At 46.3% G+C, this 20,420-nt stretch overlaps 1 protein-coding gene across 6 annotated transcripts in view; it reads left to right on the forward strand.

The window, feature by feature from the left end:
- The first annotated feature begins 2,482 nt into the window (after positions 1 to 2,482).
- WDFY4 (WDFY family member 4) overlaps positions 2,483 to 20,420 on the forward strand; it is a 277,338-nt gene continuing 259,400 nt past the window's right edge. For 3 of the 6 annotated variants that reach the window (XM_032608325.1, XM_032608327.1, XM_032608328.1), the window contains exon 1: positions 2,486 to 2,676. The gene's annotated coding sequence lies outside the window, so the exon portion shown is untranslated. Of the gene's footprint in view, positions 2,677 to 6,577; positions 6,684 to 20,420 lie in introns of all 6 variants that reach the window. The other 3 variants (XR_004346205.1, XM_032608330.1, XM_032608326.1) reach the window with 2 other exon arrangements.

Consider the following 20,420-nt stretch of genomic DNA (forward strand, 5'->3'; position numbering starts at 1 on the left):
CCTTGAATATATTTCCAATAGCTGCTTTACAGTCCTTGTGTGATAATTCCAACATCTGGTTCATCTTGGGATATATTCTTATGGATAGCTATTTTTCTTCTTATGAGTCAAATTTTTCTGTTCTTTCAGATTTCTACTAATTTTAGTTGTATGCTGGACAGCGTGGATGCCACACTGAAGGGATGCTGCATTATGTTTTCTTCCTTTAAAGGATGATGTGTTTTTTCCTGGTTGACAGTTACATTACTGGAATATCCTTTTGGTTCTGCCAGTTTTTTATTCTTTGTTAGGGCTGTTTTGTTTCAAGTTTGAACTTGTTCTAGTTCATGGCTCCTACTCTAGGCTGTAGTTCTTATTTCTCAGGTTTGGCTTTTCTGGAGTGTAAGATGAAATCCCAAGATGCTCAGGGAGGTCTCTCCACTCTGGATGGTATGGAACTCTAACACTGTGAACAGTGCCCAATCTCTATTACCTCAGTTCTCAGCCTTGGAGCAGGTGATCTCTGCTAGGTTTCTTGGGGTCTTACCCCCACGCATGTATAGGCAACCCTCGGCCAAGGACACACACAATGAATTCCCACAAAACACACCCTTCTCAGGTCCCTGCCCTGAAAATTCTGGCCTCTTAAGAAACTTGGAACTCTCTGACTTACACCTTTTCAGTTCAAGGATATTACTGCCCCTGGGGCTCCACCTCCCTGTACCATGGCAGGAAAACACCTATAAGAAGAAAGCCAGGGCAGCTGTGGGGCTCACCTTGTGTGTTTTTCTTATCTCAAGGTTCAGTCTTATGATGCCTGCTACTCAATGCCTGAAAACAATTGTCTCATATATTTGTCTTTTTTAGAGTTTCCTTCAGTGGGAGGTTATCTCCTGTCATAACTGGAAGCAGAAGTATAATTGCTATTTTTAGATATTTTTAAAAAATTACAGAATCTCACATTTCCCCTTAACAAAAATATATATTTACATGAGCAGTTCATAGTTTTCCTGGCAGCTTCAGTGTCTTAGCATGGTCAACTCTCTCAATAATAATAAATCACATTTGTACAGACATTTTTAGCATTTAAAAATCCTCTTGCAAATATTGATTTGTTCCTTACAACATTGCATTTGTCTCATTCTACAAATAAGAACCAGACTTAAAGATGTTAATTCCTTTTGGGCAGTAATGAGAATTGCAACCCAGATTTTCCACCCAGGAGTGCAGACTCCGCTAACCTATCATTTTAGTCAACATATCAGGTACCTCCCTAGGACGAGTCTTGCACCATATGCTGAGAAAATTAACATATTTCTCCATAATGGTACACACTATAGTACAATGGTTCTGGAATATAGTATAACCAGGAGCTTAATTTGTTGCTCTAAAAAAATTGGAGCCCATTCTGGCTTGACAAGGTGACACTTGCATACACCTCTTGCATGTTTCAAGGTGATCTGTGTGCAGAACACTTCCAGTTTCCATTCTAGCTTCTTTTCTACCCATGAACTGTCGAATGAGAAATGAGAATTTGATCAGGGATGTTGGTACCTCTGACTACTGTTGGGGAGTGGGTGTGGGGTCAACATGGGCATGTGACGAGGTCTTAAGCTGGACAGGTCTCCTAGGTTGACTGCAATCTCCTGGCAAGTTTGCACTGGCAAGAGTTGAGATATTACTACAAATGTTTTCAGCCTCTGAATCAGTCTCAGAGCCTTTTGCCTCCCATAAAAGATGATGTTGCTTCTCACTTATAGTTACTCATAAACAGTCAGTTGATTGGGGGCTAGAAACAGGTGATGAGCTAGCTTTAAGGATCAGGCGTTTGTGCTAACCACTGCTCTTGCTCATGTGGCACAGGGAGATACTGTGTTTGAATGGACATGCTGGCTGGTCCTACATGGATGATGCTATGGAGAGATGATACGAAATGATTCAACCTAATAAGCCCAAAGGAGCAAGAATCTTGATGCTGAATTCCAGAGAACTTCATTCTATTACTTAAACTTTTCTTTCATCATCACTTTCATGTTACCCACTGATCTTAAGGGACTCCCTTCTCTTTTTTTTGTTGTTATTGTTTTTTTTCCCTTTTTTAAATTGAAGTATAGTTGATTTACAATATCGTGTTAGTTTCAGGTGTACAGCACAGCAATTCATTTATATATATACACATATATGTATACACATATATAGAGATACATATCTTCTTTTTCAGATTCTTTTCCCTTATAGCTTATTACAAAGTATCGAGTATAGTTCCCTGTGCTTTACCAGAAGCTCAGAGAGGAGAGGTGAGGCCAAGGAAAGGAGAAAAGTCCAGCCAGATAGTCCAGGGCTGAGTGAACTCTGCGTCCACTTTCACTAGTTTTCCCTCTTTGCCCTTAGCCCCACCCAGCACTGCTTGACCATACTCCCCTAAGCGGCTTTTCTACAGGGCCCGGGTCACCCACCAGAACTCAGGCAGCTCTGCTGATGGCTAGGAAGTGGGCAGAATCAGGCATCTGTCGACTCTCCACTTCTGCTTTCTCCAGGAAATGAGCAGAAACCCAGCTCAAGTGATTCATAGTGAAACATCGTTAAAGACTGAAGATTCTGGGCTCGGTCCTCTTCTCCTAAGCCTGAGGGGCTGTGGCTGGTTATGGGGGCGCCCATGCCATCTGACGTCTCTAGGCCCTGACGGACATACTCCAGGTAGGTCACCTTGCTCTTGGCCACGCTAGGTCAGCCCAGAGGTGGGCATGGGGGTCCTGTCTTCCGGGGCAGGCTGATTGGCCGCCTCCTGGAAAGCTGAGCGTGGGAGCACATGTGACCACCAGTGCCTGATCTGGGTTTGTGCGAGTGGGAGAGGAGGTAAGCTGAGGAGCAGGAAGTATGTGCAGGGCAGGTGGCACATGTGCTCAGGGCTACTCCGATGTCTGGGTCTGCTGGGGTATCCCACTCTTGGGGTGTCTCAGTGTTGGGGTGTTTGTCACTGTTGGGCTTTGCTGAGCCGGGCCAGGCTCTGGCACTGTTCCTCATCCTCCTACTTCAGGTCAAGTCCTTTCTCATGGTTCTGTTAAGGAAGGTGACCTGCCACACCTAGGAGAGGCTGGACACGGGCCCGTGTCTGCCAACTGTCCAGGGGTGGAGAGAGGGGCTGGCCGTGAGACTCCCCTGCCCACCCCCCATGTGGGCCTCTGAAGGGTCCCAAACAGAGGGGGACACTTCAGACTGGTCACCAAGAGATCTGGCTCCTTCCTGGCCCTGTGGTCACTGCTGAGCGTCTGGTAAGTGGGTTCTCCTTGGGGCCATCCTTTCCTCGTCCGAATTACCATGTCAAACCTTAGCAACATCAATATTTTTGAATCAGCAGGCCCACTGGTTCAAGAATTAGCTCTTTTCTCGCCGCCTAAAATTGCACCTTATAGAACACAGCACCAATCCTTCATCCCAGCCTCTCTGAAGCATGAGGAGCTAATCTGGTAACTAAGGAGTTCGTGTGTTACCTTTTCCATGGAAAGTTTCAATTTTAATATGATTTTCTGCATAGTCATCCATTTAATTGTTCAACAAACATTTATTGAGAGCCACTTCCTGCCAGGCACTGCTAAAGACGGCCGGGTCAGTGGTCAGGGGAGGGTGGTGCCCAGTGCCACAGGCTCCAGTGGGCTGGAGAGCAGAGGGTAAGGAGTAGGGGTCAGGAAGCCCGGGAGAGCACATGTCTTCTGAGTGGAGGCCTGAAGGAAGGGAGGGCCTGAGCCATGTGCGTTTCTGAGAAGCTTTCTTGGCAGGGGGAACCGAGAGGGTCAAGGTGCAGAGGAGGAGGCCTGGTGGAGACCAGGGTGGCAGCGAAGGCCAAGGAGTGTGCCAGGTGACCTGGCCAGAGAGGGCTGGGGTTGAGTCAGGTCAGGGAGGGCCTTCCTGTCCAGTGTGAGGACCTGGGCTGTAGTCCCCCAGACTTGGGAAGTTTTGAAATATTGAGTAGACAGAGAAGAAAATTTAGAAAAAGCGTATAGGGTGTAAGGAATAAAAATTGCACAAGCCCTGTGTGCCGTCACCTCAGTGTTGTTTTAAAGATCATGAGCATCTTTGAAGTCATCTGTGTGCTCATCCTTCTCTGTCTCTTCAGAGCTGTTGATATGAATTTTGGGTTTATTGTTCTTTTGCCTTTCCTTATAGTTCAACCTTGTATATTTAAATTGCTAAATATGTTATTTGGTTTTGCATGGCTTTGACCTTTGTAAATAGCAATTAAATATTCTTTTAAGACTTGCTGAATTGCCTCAAAATTGTTTCTGATATTCCTTCATATTGTTGCATGTGCCTCTGATTCATTCATGTTTATTGCTGGATAGTATCCTGTTATACATGAATATACCTCAGTATACTCTCCCAATATACTGCCAGTGGGCACTTGGGATATTTCTAGGTTTTGTTTTGTTTTGTTTTCCTATTATGAGCTGCTAGGTGCCGTTAGCACTTGTAAGTGCTAGTGGGGCTCTCCTTGCACATATATCCTGGGGCGTGTGTGCAAGAATTCCCTAGGGTGTATATATCCTAGAAGTAGAATTGGTAGGTGGTAGGGTATATAAATCTTCAGCCTTATTGGATGATATCAAAACTTTTTCCAAGCCAATTGTACCACGTTACCCACTCATCAGCAATATGTAAAAGTTTCCGTTGCTCTACATCTTCACCAACATTTGATCTTGTTAGAGTTTTATAACAATTCAGTGCAGATGAAAAGCCATCTATGTTTTGAATTTGTAGTTTTTGAATTACTAAGGTTGGGCATCTGTTTATATGCTTATTACTCACTCTGAATTCTTTTTCCTCTTCAAATCTTTTTCTCTATGGGCCATCTGTCTTTCATCCTATTGGTTTTCTGTAATTCGGTACATATTCAGATGTTAATTCTTTGTTTCTTATGTATGTTTTAAATACTTTTCTCTTATTTGTGCCTTGTCTCCTTATGTTATTTGTGATTTCTATTAATGATTGAATTTCTCAGTTTCAAACAAGCTTAATTTACCCATATGTTCTCTTATGATATACACTTGTGTATTGTCTAAGAGATTCTCCTCCACTTTAAAGTCATAAAATTATTCTCTTACATTATTAAATTTTAAAAAATAATTTTGCGCTTCATATTTAGTCTTTAATCCTACTTAGTAATGATTTTCCTATATGGTGTGAGGTAGCAGGTAATGTTTTATTTTATTTTGTTCTTTCCATATGGATAACCAAGAGTCTTAGCTCCACAAATCAAAAAGGCCATTCTTTAGCCACTAATCTACAACTCTGTTGTAAATCTGTGTAGTGGGTCTGTTCCTTGGCTGTCTTCTGTCAATGTGCTTCTCCCTTTGCCAACACTAAATAATATTATTAACTAGAGGCTTATAATAAATTTTGGTATCTGGAAAGAGTCTCCTCATTTTTTTCTTCTTTCATTCTGGCTTGACATTCTCGGTTCCTTCTTACTTAATATGGATTTTAGAATCAGCTTATCAGGTTCAACAAAAAAGTTATGTTCAGATTTTATTAGAAATATAACTTGAAGAGAAGTGATATCTTTATGAACATGACTCCGCCAATTCATGAACATGGTTTATTTCCTTGTTTATTTAGGTCTTCATTAAAATATCTAAATAAAATTTTATAATTTTCTTTATAAAATTAGTGCACACTTTGCCTAGATTTATTCTTAAACGGTTTATTTTTATATCATTGCCACTGTCTTTAAAAATATGTTTTTTTGACTCTTGCTGACATATGCTTCCATTTTAAAGAAAAATCACTTTCTATGGGTATCAAAGGGAGAAGAAAGACTAGCAGTAAAGAGGCTGTTGTAATAATCCAGGCTGGAGGTGATGGTGGCTGGCCCCAAATTGATAGTAACAGAAATAATGAGAGGTGGTCAGAGTGGTGAGATTCTAGATACTTTTGAGAGGGATTTGACAGTGTTGCAAGCGTTGGGTGTGGGAGAGAGAAATTTAAGATGATTCCAGAGCAACACAGAGACTGGAACTGTCATTTACTCAGCTGGGTCAAGGGTGGAAGGAACTCATTTGCAAGGTGGTGATTATTCCAGAATATCGATGTGGACATATGTAAAGGTGGAGATTCCTATTAGACATCAAGTGGAGGAATGAATTCTTGGCACGCCCCCCCAGGTGGCCTTCATGATAGAAAAGCAAGGCAGCGTGGCCACTTGGGGGAGGGGGTGTTGTTACACAAAACAAACCGAAACATCGGAGTTTGGCGCAGAGAAAGGTTTATCAATCGAGGAGGCGCTGACTCAGAAGATGGGAGGCCTAAGCTCGTCTCAAATCTATCTTGCTAACTGGCTGGGGCACAAGGCTTTTAAAGGCGAAAACGGTAAAAGGGATAGGGTCGTAGCATACGTGATCAGTTCATGGACCTTCTGATCAGTTGGTGGTACGGTAACGGTGATGTTTTGGGAATCTCAGTCATCAACCTTCTGGTTCCAACCAGTCTGGGGTCTACGTGCCTGTGCTCAGCGTGTAGTCACCATCCTCTACCTGGGTGGGGGTCTTAGTTTCTACAGAACAACTCAAAGATAAGCATCAGATGGTTATCTATTTCCCTTCAGGAGGAACTAGGAGTCCTGTGACTCTCCTGTCCTAATCATTAACTGCTTGAGTCTGCTCTTTGGAACACGAAGAAGGCTTAGGAGACTAAAGCTTTTTTTTCCCCCTGTAAGTAAGAAATGGGGGGCATGGAGGGTCTTTTTCACTCGGGAGGGCCCCATAGGGTCGTGCTCAGTTTCAATTCCCCCTTTCATTTGTTACTCTTCAATCCTGAGGGGAACAGGTGCTGGACAAGATCTTTCTTATTCTCTTTCGAATGAAGTTTTGGATAGAGGGGTTAAAATTCAGCAGAGGAACTCGATTTTACTGGGATTTGGTTTCAGGAGTGGAGATATTTTGTGCAGAAGGGGAAGCAGGAAGATGAGCTCCTCAGAGGTCCTTGAGCCACACTGTAGAGCTCACACCCATTTTATTTACAACTAGGGCCTTGCTTTGGTTGTCTCCCTCCAAGGGCTTCAAACCATCAAAATGCACCAGCATTTTGCATGGGAAATGATGTCTCCAGGCAACATTTCTAAGCCCTCTGCACACCTGTTAAACACTTAAGTCTCAAAGTCCAGGTCTGCGTTACCCAATACAATAGCTTATAGCCATCCCTGAAAAGTGGCCAGTCTGAACTGAGATGTGCTGTAAGTTGTAAAATGCACCTTGGATTTCAAAGATATTACAAACAAACAACAAAAGAAATATAAACTATCTTATCTCATTAATACTTGAAGATATTGATTACATATTAAAATAATATTTTGATATATTGGCTTAAATAAAATATATTTTTAAATATATTTAAACAGATAGATTTACCTAATTTAACCTATTTATTCTTACTTTCTAAATGTGGCTGCCCCCAAATTTAAAATTGCACACGTGGCTTGAATTTGTGGCTAGTTTTCTATTTCTGCTGGGAAGCACCCTTCAGAGAAATGATGCTTCTTGTTCCATGGCTAAGGCTTTTGTGAGGAACATGGTTCAAGAAGGATGGGAAGTTAGAGAAGTGAAAAGTCACTTGTGCTACATAATTCCTAGAAGAAAGAAAGGATGGAGGATAAGAAGAATGGATATAGTGCTTACAACAAGCTGTACACTAGATAGGGCACTGGTATTTGCAATCTCATTTGATCCCCACAGTGAGATCAGTTTCATCACTCCCACTTTACAGATGAGAAAATGGAGGCTCAGAGAGGTAAGGTCCTTTGCCCTCAGACGGTAAGTGCTTTGTCTGGGATTCGAGCCTGGTTCCACCTCATAAGTCTGCATGCTTTGCATTAGGAACACTACCACTGAAAAGCTGACGGAACACTTCTGGAGAGATGTAGTCAACATTTGGCAGGAGTGTGAAAACTGCTCTTCCCTTTTGGCCAATGGTTAATCCTTTTTTTGAGAATTCATCTTCATAGATAATTCACAGCAAACAAAAAGATTGCACGGGGATCCTTTCTCCCAGCATTGCCCATAACAGCAGTGGAGATGCCCAAAGCATCCCATTAATAGGGAGTAAGAGAGTCAATTATGGGGATTCGACCAAGAGGATTCTTCTTGGTCATTAAATCTGATAATTTAAGGAAAAGAGCAACATAGAATGTGCTTATGGTATGATCATGGATGATTAATGCATTAAAACCTTGTACATCAATTACAAGTAAAATATACTTGGATGTGAAAAGTAGTATGCAAAAAAAAAATAAAAGAGGGCAGGAAACACTTGTTGATTTTTGTATTTTCAATAATAAGAAAATTGCCAAGCAGCACTCCAGTATCAGATTTTCAAAAGATATACACAAAATATAAAGAGTTATACAGTCAAAGATGAAAAAAGATATGCACACCTGAAGAAATTGTGTCGTAGAGTGGTCAGAGCATATCGGGAGTTAATGTTGAAACCTACAGTGAGCCCCCAGAGATTTCACTCCTCCCAGGAATTTGGAGGGTGAGGAATAGGATGGGGGAATCTCAGCATCTGGAGACCTTCATACAGAGACCTAGCCTCTGCCCATACTCTCCACCCTACTTCCACCCTGCATCCCTCACAGTGGCACAAAACCATCTGCGGTTCAGCCTCACCTCTCTCGTCCCTTTGCATGCCCTTCCCCCTGGAGCAATTCTCTCTAGCCCAACCACAATCTTTCTTCACCTCCCCTCAGGCTCCCTCTCCAAAGTCCCTGCTTCTGTGAACCCTCTCTTACTATCTTCCACCCTCACCCCACCCCACCTCATCCCCAATTACCAGCTCCTTCCTCCCTCTTTCCTCTGCTTCTTCCCCTTAGTGCTGGATTCCTGCTCCAAAGGTTGTATTTCAGGCATTGTATTACAGCATCCTTTTTCCTGCCTCCTGTCCCCTGCAGGCTGTGAGTGCCTGAGGGCAGGGGCTGGGCCCTCTGGGCAGGCTCAGCATCTACCAGAGGGTCTCTGTATGCCATCTGTGACACTCCCTGCTGAGAGCCCCACAGGGACTCCCAGGACACTGCATGGGATGAGGGCCATGTCCATTACTGGCATTCATGGTCCTTTCCCAACACACATCCTCACCCCATCCCTGCTCCCTGTGCTCCAGCCTTGAACCCCACCTTTGTCTCTGAACACACATGCTACCTGGAGTGTTTGTCCGCTTTGCTTTGGGGACACCTCCTCCTCATCCCCCAGTGCCCATCCTGGGTGCAGTCTTTTCTGAGAAGCCCTTCCAGACCACCACTCCCCTTTCTGGGCTGGGCCATGAGCCTTCTCTGTGCCCCACAGCCAGGCACCTCCATGCCCAGCACCTACTCCACTGTGTCTGTTTCCTCAAGTCCAGGGTGTGGATCAGGGGCAATTCTGCTCCTTACATGTTTAATAATCAAATGGCCACAACACAGAGAAAGCTGAGTAAAGCTGCAGTTCTGGTGGCTAGCCTGGAGGGTGAGTGATTAACGCTGGGTGTGCTGCTGGTGTCAGCCCAGGAGTGACTGGCCAACTAGTGCCCACCTTGTGCCGGGGCTAATGAACCCTGGACCCTGTGGCTCCCAGAGAGCAGCTCTTTCCTGGCGGGATGGCGAAACCACAGGGTCCTGCTCTGGGCCTGCTTGCCTGCAATGTGAGGGGGCCATGGCAGGCCTTGTGCTAAACATCTCACAGCCAGGGGTCAGCAACAACTCTGCAAGGCCAGCCAGGGAACCCCTGTAGAGCTGCTGGCAGTAAGAGTTTCCAGCTAGTACCTGAGGTGCCCCTGAGGTCTGTTTTTACCACAGTTGACCACTGTGTCAAGCCAGCCTGGGGTGGTAAAAGGGGGTGGGGGGCTTTGGAGTCAGAAAAGTCTGCATCTGACCTTGATTCTGACACTTAGCAGCAGTTTGATTTCAGATAAGTTACCTATTTTCTCTGAATCTCAATTTCTCTGAGTCTTGCTTTCCCCGTCTGTATAATGGGCATAATAATACCTACGTTACAAGTTTTCTAAGATTAGAGAACACCGATGGCCTGTTAGTGATGTGCATTCCATTATGGCCATTCTTACTTAGGAATCATTTCTTTACGTTCCAGTGGAGGCCAAGCCACGGATTAACTCCCTTGCTGGGAGGCTCCTGATTATGGGAGCTGGGCTGCTGTCACCAGCCCATGTCTTTGTGTGACAGTGGTAGCTCAGTTGCAGCTAAGCTTTGAGGGTCTGGCCAGGGGAACTGCTCCCTGGCCATTTTTGGCAATGTGGAAGTCAGTACACATACCGAGATATAAAACTGGGTCCCTTCCCCAGGACACCGTGAGTTCCTATATTTTGTTGCTGTTGCAAAAACCACAGAGGTGTGTGCCAGCCGGGAGTGCACGGACTGAAATCAGAAAAAGGAAGTGAGGAGGACCGTGGGAGGTGTTGCCCCACCTGCCTGGTTCCTGCCAGTCAAGTCCCCATCTTAGTCTTCAGGGGAATTCCTGAACTTCTGGAAACAACCTGAGCTGCCTCCTTTTCCTCTTGGGTCATTTGAGGCAGGATATAGGGCCCTGGCCTCTGCTGTTCTCTGCCTGCGGGCACTCTGAGCCCTTGGCTGATGTAAGAGGTGGTGTCACTTGCTAACTGGAGGGGCTTGGGACTGCACCAAGGTGATCGCTGGTCCTTGCCCTAGAGCTGGGTGTCAAGGCTCTCAGGGCACCTCTGGCTCTGCTCACACCTCCACCCTCCCAGCCATTGTCTGCAGAGCTTCTATTTTCCCACCTGCCCCTCCTGCGGCTTCCCGCTGCACATGCTCTTGTTTTCGCCCTGGAGCCTCGCTCCTGGGGACAGCATTCCTGCTCCTGGTTTCTACTCTTTATATTTGAGATGACCAAATCCTCACTTCCAGTCCTGTCTCCATGCACTCCTGGCCCCACACCTCTCAAGGCCTCAATTTGGTCCACTCAGTGTCCTATTGTCCTTTCAAACCAGCTCCTTGTGAAAAAACCCGAGATTGGACAGACTCAGTGGACAGGCCAGCAGGGAGGTGATGCAGAAGAGAAGCCAAGGACTCCAGAACACATCCACAGAGGGCCTTGTAGGCTGACATTCCCTCAGGAAGTGCAGGTAGATTTCAAGAGCCTCGAGGCAGCAATATGCATAATGGGGTAGGGTGGGGGGCGGCACGTAGGATGGAGGAAGGTGCCACTGTGAGACCCTGGACATGGCCTCACATACATTCACATGCTTAATTCTTCCCACAACCTTGCGAGGAAGATTTTGTTCCCATTTTACAGCTGCAGACACTGAGGCTCTGAGAGCCTAAGTCAATAAGACTGCAGGTTAGAAAGAGAGCTAGGATTTGAAACAGATCTGTCTGACGCTGCTCTGGGTCAGCCTGCCCTGGGTGGGGAGGGGTTGAGACAGGTCTAGCCAAGTAGTCTAGGCTCAGGGTTGTGGTGTTATCTTACTACGGAATCAAGGCCAGAGGCTGCCACACATGCTAGACTCACAGGGCCCATTTCCAGATGCGCTGAGCTGGCCTGCTGGTGAGCTTGGCACTCTTGGGACCTGCCCAGCTCACAGTTAACCCAGGGCCTGCTGCCTGGCCTTCAGACAACAGGGTTTCCTGGGAAGTAGGAGAGACCTAAAATTAGTCCCTCACTCTCTCCCTAACCAGCACTGTGACGCTGGAGGAGCCACCCACCTCTCTGGGCCTCAGTTCTCTAGGCATTGCACACTCTGGGATTCTTTAGCAAGGCACCCTTCCGGGGACTTCCAACATCTTCCCAGGCCCCCATGTCTCCTGGGGACACACAGGCATCACCTGGGACCTTGTAGAAAACACGCCTGCTTGGGGCCCACCCAGACCAATTAAGTGGTAATCTCTGGGGACCAAGGTGTGCAGCCAGGGCTGGTGATGATGGCTCTATATCTAAACTCATCAAGTGGATTCTTCATCTCTTTGGATTATCTCAGAGGTCCCTTTGCCTCCTTGTTTCCAAGGTGATCCTTCTAACTGGAGTGCTCATCACCTACGTGTGGGGTGTGCGTCAGGCCCCTGGCTTGTCTTTCCCTGTTCTAGGCCTGGCTTATGCCAGCCAGGAATAACCTTTCTAGATCTGTGCTTATCACATTGTTCTCCTTTTCCAGACTTTCAAGATCTTGCCATTGTCTAGAGCCCCACGTCTAGCTGTGTCGGCCGACGTGACTCGGCTATAGTGTGATTTCTCATCATGCCTGCACTCAGCCCTCCCCTGTCTGGAGAGTCCATCTGCTCTCACTGAGCTGGGTGCTGTTCAGGGTCCTCATCTGGCTCTTTAGTCTGGTTTGTGCAGATCAGGTTGGGATGTTAGCGAAACCCCCTTTGAGCAGCAGCCCCAGTAGAAGGAGCAGGGGAGGCAGGGGGACGCTTCATACCAGCATGTTACTGACGACTTCTTTGTCTCGGGACCCATCGTCCACAGTTTCACGCCCACTTTTGCTTCAATGTGTTCTCAGATGCAGAGACAGATAGGAGGGTGCATCTTTTATCCACAACCCCAGGTACGGCTACTCCCGTGCCATGTGCTCCTGAGAAGGCGCAGGCTGACGTGTGCCTGCTGCCCAGAGCCACTCAAGCATTGAGGGTGGACTTCAAAGTACGTGGGAGAGGCTGGCTGGCGGAGGGCTCTGCCGGGCTTTTTCCAACATGGCCGTGCTGCTAAGCTCAGAAGTGGGGCAGAGGTCTCTCCTGTGCATCGGCTGTTCAGGAGCGAGATGCAGACCCAGCGGGCACACCCAGGCTGCAGAGAGCTCCTCCTGCGGTTCTGACCCAAGCTCTGCTGTTTCTCCTCTTGCCCCTCCACAGACAACAAGGGTCGTTTCCACCTCTTTGCTATTGTAAATAATCATGCTTATAAACATGGGTATACAAGCATTTTTGGACTCTTTTGTGAGGGGTATCCTTTTACTTTTTATAATTGAGCCATCTTGTCTATTATTTCAGCCAATTTGATCAAATGATCATTTAATAAATACAGTCGATGCTTGAAAAACATGGGTTTGAACTGTGTGGCTCCACTTATATGTGGATTTTTTCAGTGTAAATACTACACCATCTATGGTTAGCTGGATCCACGATGCTGAACCATGGATATGGAGGGCCGACTATAAGTTACACGGGGATTTTCCCCACGTTATTCAAGGGTCAACTGTATAGTATTTTTAATTGGATGGAAAAGTGGATGGGAACTTGGGGTGCAGCCTCCACCCTTGACCAACATGGAGACTGAGGCCTGGGAGGGCCTCCAAGTGAGCCCCTATCTGAGTGTGGCTTCTGTTCACAGGAGATTTGATCCTGGCCCCAACCAGTGACCTTCCGAGGAAGGAGGGGGTGAGCTTAAGGAGGAGCACGTTGGCTTTGCAGTCAGACACAGAACGTGCAACGTGGCCATCTGCGGAAGTGACTGACCCTCTCTGAGCCTAGCTTTCAGCACCTGTAAAATACTGCCCCTGTTTGTTTGCGCCCTCACGGGGTGTTGTGTGAAGATAAGGTGAGACGATACAGAGATCAGGATGCAGAGCCATAGTAAAGTAAGCTTTCAGCAAGTGGAGTTATTATACAATTAAACACGTGGGTGTAACCCTTTGGTGCTGGATAGAAACAGGTGAAGGGACTAAACCCTTAGCCTCTAGCTTCTCTATTGGTGCTCTTTCCACCTCGGTGTGTTTGGTTTTTTTTATGTCAGGTTGATTGACATGTGATTTACAGACAGAATATTTTATCCTTCTTAGTGTGCCCTTTGGACACACGTACACAGTTGTGTGACCACCACCACGGTCAAGATATAGAACATTTCTACCACCCCTTTGCCCTTTGGAGCCACCCTCCTACCTGAAATCCCTGGCAACCACCAATCTATTTTCTGTCCCTATAATTTTGCCTTTTCCAGAATGTCATGTAAATGGGGTAAGGCAGTATGTAGCCTTTTGAGATTGGCTCCTGACACTCGGCATAAGGGCTTCGAGACCCATCCGGGTTGCCGTGGGTCAGTAGTGTGTTCCTTTTTACTGCAGAGAAGCATCCCAGTGTATGGAGATACCTGTTTGTTGTTTCATTCACGCCTTGACAAATATTTGGGTTGTTTCCAGGTTTGGGCAGCTATGAATAGATCTACTATAAACATTCATGTATAGGTTTTTATATGAACATTAAGTTTTTACTTCTCTAGGGTAAATACCCAGGAAGGTAATGGTTGGGTATACGTTTAACTTCCTCAGAAGTTGCCAAACCGTCCTCCAAAGTGGCCGCACCACTTGTGTTCACAGCAGCGAGAGTGACAGTGTGGTTGCTATGCATCCTTGTTAGCACTAATGGATTTTTTGTTTTTTGTTTTTTTTTGCGGTACGCGGGCCTCTCACTGCTGCGGCCTCTCCCGTTGCTGAGCACAGGCTCCAGACGCGCAGGCTCCACGGCCATGGCTCACGGGCCCAGCTGCTCCGTGGCATGTGGGATCCACCTGGACCAGGGCACGAACCCGTGTCCCCTGCATCGGCAGGCGGACTCTCAACCACTGCGCCACCAGGGAAGCCCTGGATTTTGTTTGTTTTTAAAAGACACTCTAATAGGTGTGTCCTGGTATCTCAGTGTGGCTTTAATCTACATTTCTCTACTGCTAATGTTCTTGTCCCCTCCGTGCTTCTGATTAACTACAGTAGGCTGTGGAGTGAACAGAGCATCCACATTATTGCAACTTCCGCCCACCCCTCCCCCTTTTCACTTGCTTTTTTTAAACTTTTAACTTGTAAGCTCTCTTGTTAGTGTGTAATGGTGGGGAAGAAGGAAGCAAGGCCGAGCCCCACCTTGCACATGTTTTTGGAAGGAGATCGGTTTGTTATTTTTTTTCTGAGAGAACTGACACAGGAGAAGAGCATTTGGATCTGCTGACATACAGCGAGGAACTGACTTTTGAATGGAAAGGAAAACAGGTCATTTACAGCCATACATGGGAAGTTGCTCTTCTGTTCTGTATCATCTGGTTTAGAGGCTCCACCAGCTCCTGGGCCTGGGGACCATGCCTGTGATACAGATGGCAAATAGGTATGCCTCTGCACTGGGTGTGTACAATCCAGAAAGGGTGACAGTCATATACGCAGACAAGAAAAGGGGGGGACTTCAATCTTGAATTTTATCATAGCAACTCTTTGTCACTAGGTCTGAGCTTCCCCACAGAATGCACTGAGTCCCAGGTTTCCTCTGACCTGCCCCGTTGGAGGGTGGCTCCACACAACTTCTTGCTCCGTTTCCTCCAGAATAGCTTCCTTGCATCTTAGCCCCAAGGGCTGCTAAATCACATCTCATATCCTGAGACTTTTACCCATTGGCAGATCACCCCACAGGAAGTCAGGGATGAGACGGTCAATCAAATGTGGGTTTAGCGCCTGAACATCTGTAACCCAGCTGATTCTTCAGGCTCCAGATGTCGCCCTCCAGTGCAGCAGCTGTGAGCGGGATGGCCTGGATGTTTTGTTTCTGAGATATTACAAAGCAGAGTTTGGACGATGCTATGGATCTGTGCAGGATAGGTGGGTTGGGGGAGAGAGGATGGGCAGTGATCCCCAACCCCGGGGGCCCGCATGGCCACTTCCAGCCCCAGTGTCCCAGAGGTCATAGGGAATCCCCCTTCTCAGGTCCCTGCAGACTTGTCACCTGGCTCCCAGCGCACGGTGCACAGACAGGGGAGCACCTGGTCCGCACCCCTCACCACACACAACCCACAGGCTCTCAGTCCACTCAGGCACCTCTCCAGCCATTCTGCACTGACTCACTGGCCTGCATCTCTTCTGTGGTCAGTGTGTAAAGCCCAGAGGGTGGAACTGAGATCACCAGGGCCATTTCAATGAGAAGAAACTTAGACTCAGAGAGGGGAAGTGACTTGGTTAAGGCAGTACAGCAGCCAAGCTGGGACTGGACTCCAGTCCTGTGACTCCCATTCTGGCCTGCAGCTCCCCTCTGCCTGGGGGCTGAGTGAGTGGGCAGGTACCTGCACAGCTGCCAGTCTCTCGCTCCTGTGTCCAGGCTGCAGAAAGGCAGGGCCTCTAGTCGGCCTGGTTGGGCATGCGGAGGAGCCATGACTAAACTGGCCTACGTGCCACATGCCCTGAGCCTGACCCAAACTGAGAAACAGCTTGCCGGCACAGAGCAGGGCCTTGTCTTCCCCTGGAGACCCCTGGAACCCCTAGCAGCCTCCAGACCTCTCATCCTGCCAAGGCCATCTTTCCCTTCACCCCTCCCCAAACTTCTACTTATCCAAAACACTTTCGGTGTGGTACCTGGCTAAGCCCCTCCTTCTTGCCTGGGCACCAAGCAAGCCCTTTTTTGAGTTCAGCCTCCGGTGTGCAGTGCTGTCTACAGACCCAGGGTAGACTCTACTTTGGCTACCGACTCACAATGGTACCCTGGGCAGGTCACTTCTCTGCTCCGAGCCTTAGTACCATCTGCAGACAAAGGCTGATAGATTTGACATTGTTGGATGGAAGGAAGATTAAGTGAAGGGATGCAGGTAAATGCCTGTACAAAGGAGGCTCCAATAAATGCCGTCCCAGAGCACTGACTTTATTCCCTGAGGGGTCCCATTATTAGCCCATTTCACAAAGGAGGACACTGAGGCTGGGACAGGTTTTGTCACTTGCTCTAAGCCCGTCGGGTTCAAACTGGAACAGCCTGGCTCCAGAGTCTGTGCTGGTGCCTGCACCTGTTTATAGAGGTAAGAAGACACTTTTGATAACGAGTGAATTAGAATGGTTTCTTCTTGCCATTCTTTATGCAGCCCTGAGAGGCTACTCCCAATGTCCTTCCTTTTACAAACAAAACCGAAGCAGGCCTACAGGACAGGAGAGGGGATGGCCACAGCTTGACATCTGAGACATACAACTTCTCCACGGGATGCACAGACCCCATTTTGTTAGAAATTCTTGTTTTTCAAAAATCTGTCTTTTCAAGGGAACATGATTCAAGCGTCTCACTTCAGTAAACGTGGCTTCTTAACTTCAGAGGAGATCTGAGGGGCTCTGATATTTCCCCTGAGCGTCCAGCTGTGTTCCCTAGGAACACATTTTCGCATCTTGTGTCCCAACACTCACTTTGTCTTCTCACCTGCTTCTCCTAGAAACGTGGTGTGTTAGCAGGCCCTCTGATTCATTTTATTGAATGAAATCGGTTAGTAGCACCTGCTGGGATAGCCCCAAAATGACTTTTATGTGATAGAAACAAGTTTAGCTTGGCTCCAGCCACCATCCTGTGTGTTGGGATGTCCGTGCTGGACTTGGGCTGGCTCTGTTGATGATGGGAATGTCGGTCTGACTGAGACATAATGACTTTCAGAGTCTGGGGAGAATCCAAGTAGAAAAAGAACTTATTGAGAAGAGGAGTCTGGGCTATATATAGTGAGAGATTTGGGTGCCATCAGCATATAGGTTCATTCATTCATTTATTCATGTATATGGTAACAGTTTATTGAGCATCTACTCTGTGCCAACCCCTGATAAAGGTGCAGCGGTCTTCTTGCACAGAACTAACATTTAGTGGATATGTGGCTCTCGAGGGTAATTAATGCCGGGGAATAGCTGAGGTCTTCTACAGTAAACTTTTGAAATGAGGACATGTGGCATCTGTCTGAAACGAGAAAACTGTTGTGGGGAGTCTGGAAGGACACTGAGCAGCAGACAGACAGAAACGCATCCAACAAAATACGTAGTGAGATACAACAAAGATGCCATTGTTTTTTTTCTAAGTAAAAAATTTTTTAAATTATATGTTACAGGTGTACAATAGAGTGTGTGATTCACAATTTTTAAAGGTCATACTCCATTTATAGTTCTTACAAAATATTGGCTATTTTTCCCGTGTTGTACAATATATCCTTGTAGCTTATTTTATACCTAATAGTTTGTACCTCTTACTCCCCTACCCCTATATTGCCCTTCCCTCTTTCCTGTCCCCATTGGTAACCACTAGTTTGTTCTCTGTATCTGTGAGTCTGCTTCTTTTTTGTTACATTCACTAATTTGTTTTATTTTTTAGATTCTACATATAAGTGATATCATACAGGATTTGTCTTTTTCTGTCTGACTTACTTCACTTAGCACAATTCCCTCCAAGTCCATCCATGTTGCTGCAAATGCCAAATTTTCATTCTTTATTTATGGCCGAGTAGTATTCCATTGTGTATATATATATCTTCTTTATCCATTCATCCGTTGATGGACACTTAGGTTGCTTCCATATCTTGGCAACTGTAAATGATGCTGCTATGAATATTGGGGTGCATGTATCTTTCTGAATTAGTGGGTTTTTTTTTTTTTTTTTTTGTATATATACCCAGGAGTGGAATTGCTGGGTCATAAGGCAGTTCTATATTTAGTTTTTTGAGAAACCGCCATACTGTTTTCCACAGTGGCTGCACCAATTTACATTTCCACCAACAGTCTACGAGGGTTCACTTTTCTCCACATCCAGGCCAACACTTGTTATTGGCTTCTTTTTGATGACAGCCATTCTGACAGGTGTGAGGTGATACCTCATTTGTGGATTTGATTTGCATTTCCATGATGATTAGCGATGGTGAGCACCTTCTCATGTGCCTGTTAGATGTCATTGCTTTTTACCCATTAAATCAGCAAGAATTAAAGAATGGTAACGAAGGAAGTATGGACTCTGGTACATGCTTGAAAGAAGACTGTACATTGATGAGGTGTTTCGGGAGAAGCTGTTTGGAAATACGTGTCCAGAGCCTAACATTTTTACCTCTCTTTAGACCAAGCTATTTCCTTTTAGGAATGCATTGCAATCTGGTATTTAATCATGAATATATGGAAAGGCTTAGACACGAGGTCTATCATCACAGTGTTGTTTATAGTAGTGAAGCATTGGAAATGACTTAAATGCCTAAATGTAGGGGATTAGTTAAATAAAGGATCAGCATGGTTCTACAGCCACCACACACCATTAAAAATGAAGATGTAGAGGATCTTTAACAACATGGGAAATATTCACAATACTTTTCTGTGACATAAAAAAAGTTATGAACTAATTTATGAGGGAAACAATGGATTGAGAGAAGGTATTAGCGATTTTAAATGCAACAAGGGATCAGTTTCTAAAATATACTCGCTCAAAGCAACAGGAAAAAGATAGGCAAGGACGAATAAGCAAAGGTTATGAGTAATCATTTTTCAGAAGAGGAAATCCAAAAGGCTATGAGTCATATGAAGAGAGGCTCAGACTCATTAGTAAGTGAGAGAGAGCAAATTAAAATGAGGGATCAGGACTTCCCTGGTGGTGCAGTGGTTAAGAATCCGCCTGCCAATGCAGGGGACATGGGTTTGAGCCCTGGTCCGGGAAGATCCCACATGCTGCGGAGCAACTAAGCTCGTGTGCCACAACTACTGAGCCTGCACTCTAGAGTCCACGTGCCACAACTACTGAGCTCATGTGCCACAACTACTGAAGCCCGCGTGCCTACAGCCCGTGCTCTGCAACAAGAGAAGCCACTGCAGTGAGAAGCCCATGCACCACAACGAAGAGCAGCCCCTGCTCACTGCAACTAGAGAAAGCCTGCACACAGAAATGAAGACCCAATGCAGCCAAAAAAAAAAAAAAAAAAAAATGAGGGATCATTTTACTTCAATCAGATCAGCAAACATTAGAAAGCAGTGTGATGTTAAGCAGGGGTAGAGAGAAGATGGTAGAGGAGCCTGTGGGGGGAGTGTGGCCTGGTGCCAGCTTTCTGGAGGCATCTGAGTTGATGGTGCTTGGTTGAACTGAGAGACATACACCCTTGACTCAGCACTCCGGCTCTGGTGTTTATACCCAGAGTCAGTCACATGCAGCCCCACGAGGGGAGTCTCGTGGGAATGTCCAGGACAGGATGGAGGGCAGTCTGAGAAGTCTCAGGCAATCTGACCATCAACTGCGGAGCAAACAAATCAAATAGGCATGTGATGCCCACTGTGTAACACGGAGCAGCGGTCAGAAGAAATGAGGTTGACGAATACAGAGCCACGTGCTTGGGTCTGAGGTCATAATGTTGAGTGAGACAGTAAAGCTGAGAAAAGATGCAGAAGGCCGTTCGGGGAACTTAAAATGGTGCATCCAGAAATCATGTTCTTGTGCCATGTTTTATAAGGACTCGTGCTATCAAGCAGGTGGGCTGGGTGGGGTGGGGAAGACGGGACTGGGGGATGAAAAGCCAAGGGAAGAATGAATAAACCATCAGTGCCAGAGAAGAACCTGGTCCTGGTCAGGAAAGAGACCATGCTGAGACTGAGAGATGTGAGGCACCCCGCCACCTGTCCCTGAGGGTCAACCTCAAAACAGAAACAAATAAACCCGCACCAAGTCCCAGACAACCAACCAAAAAAATCAAAAGTACAGATAAAAAGTTTGCTTCAACAATATTATTGAACAG

This window comes from Phocoena sinus, chromosome 16 (assembly GCF_008692025.1).
Source record: "Phocoena sinus isolate mPhoSin1 chromosome 16, mPhoSin1.pri, whole genome shotgun sequence".
NCBI classification, from domain to species: Eukaryota; Metazoa; Chordata; class Mammalia; order Artiodactyla; family Phocoenidae; genus Phocoena; species Phocoena sinus.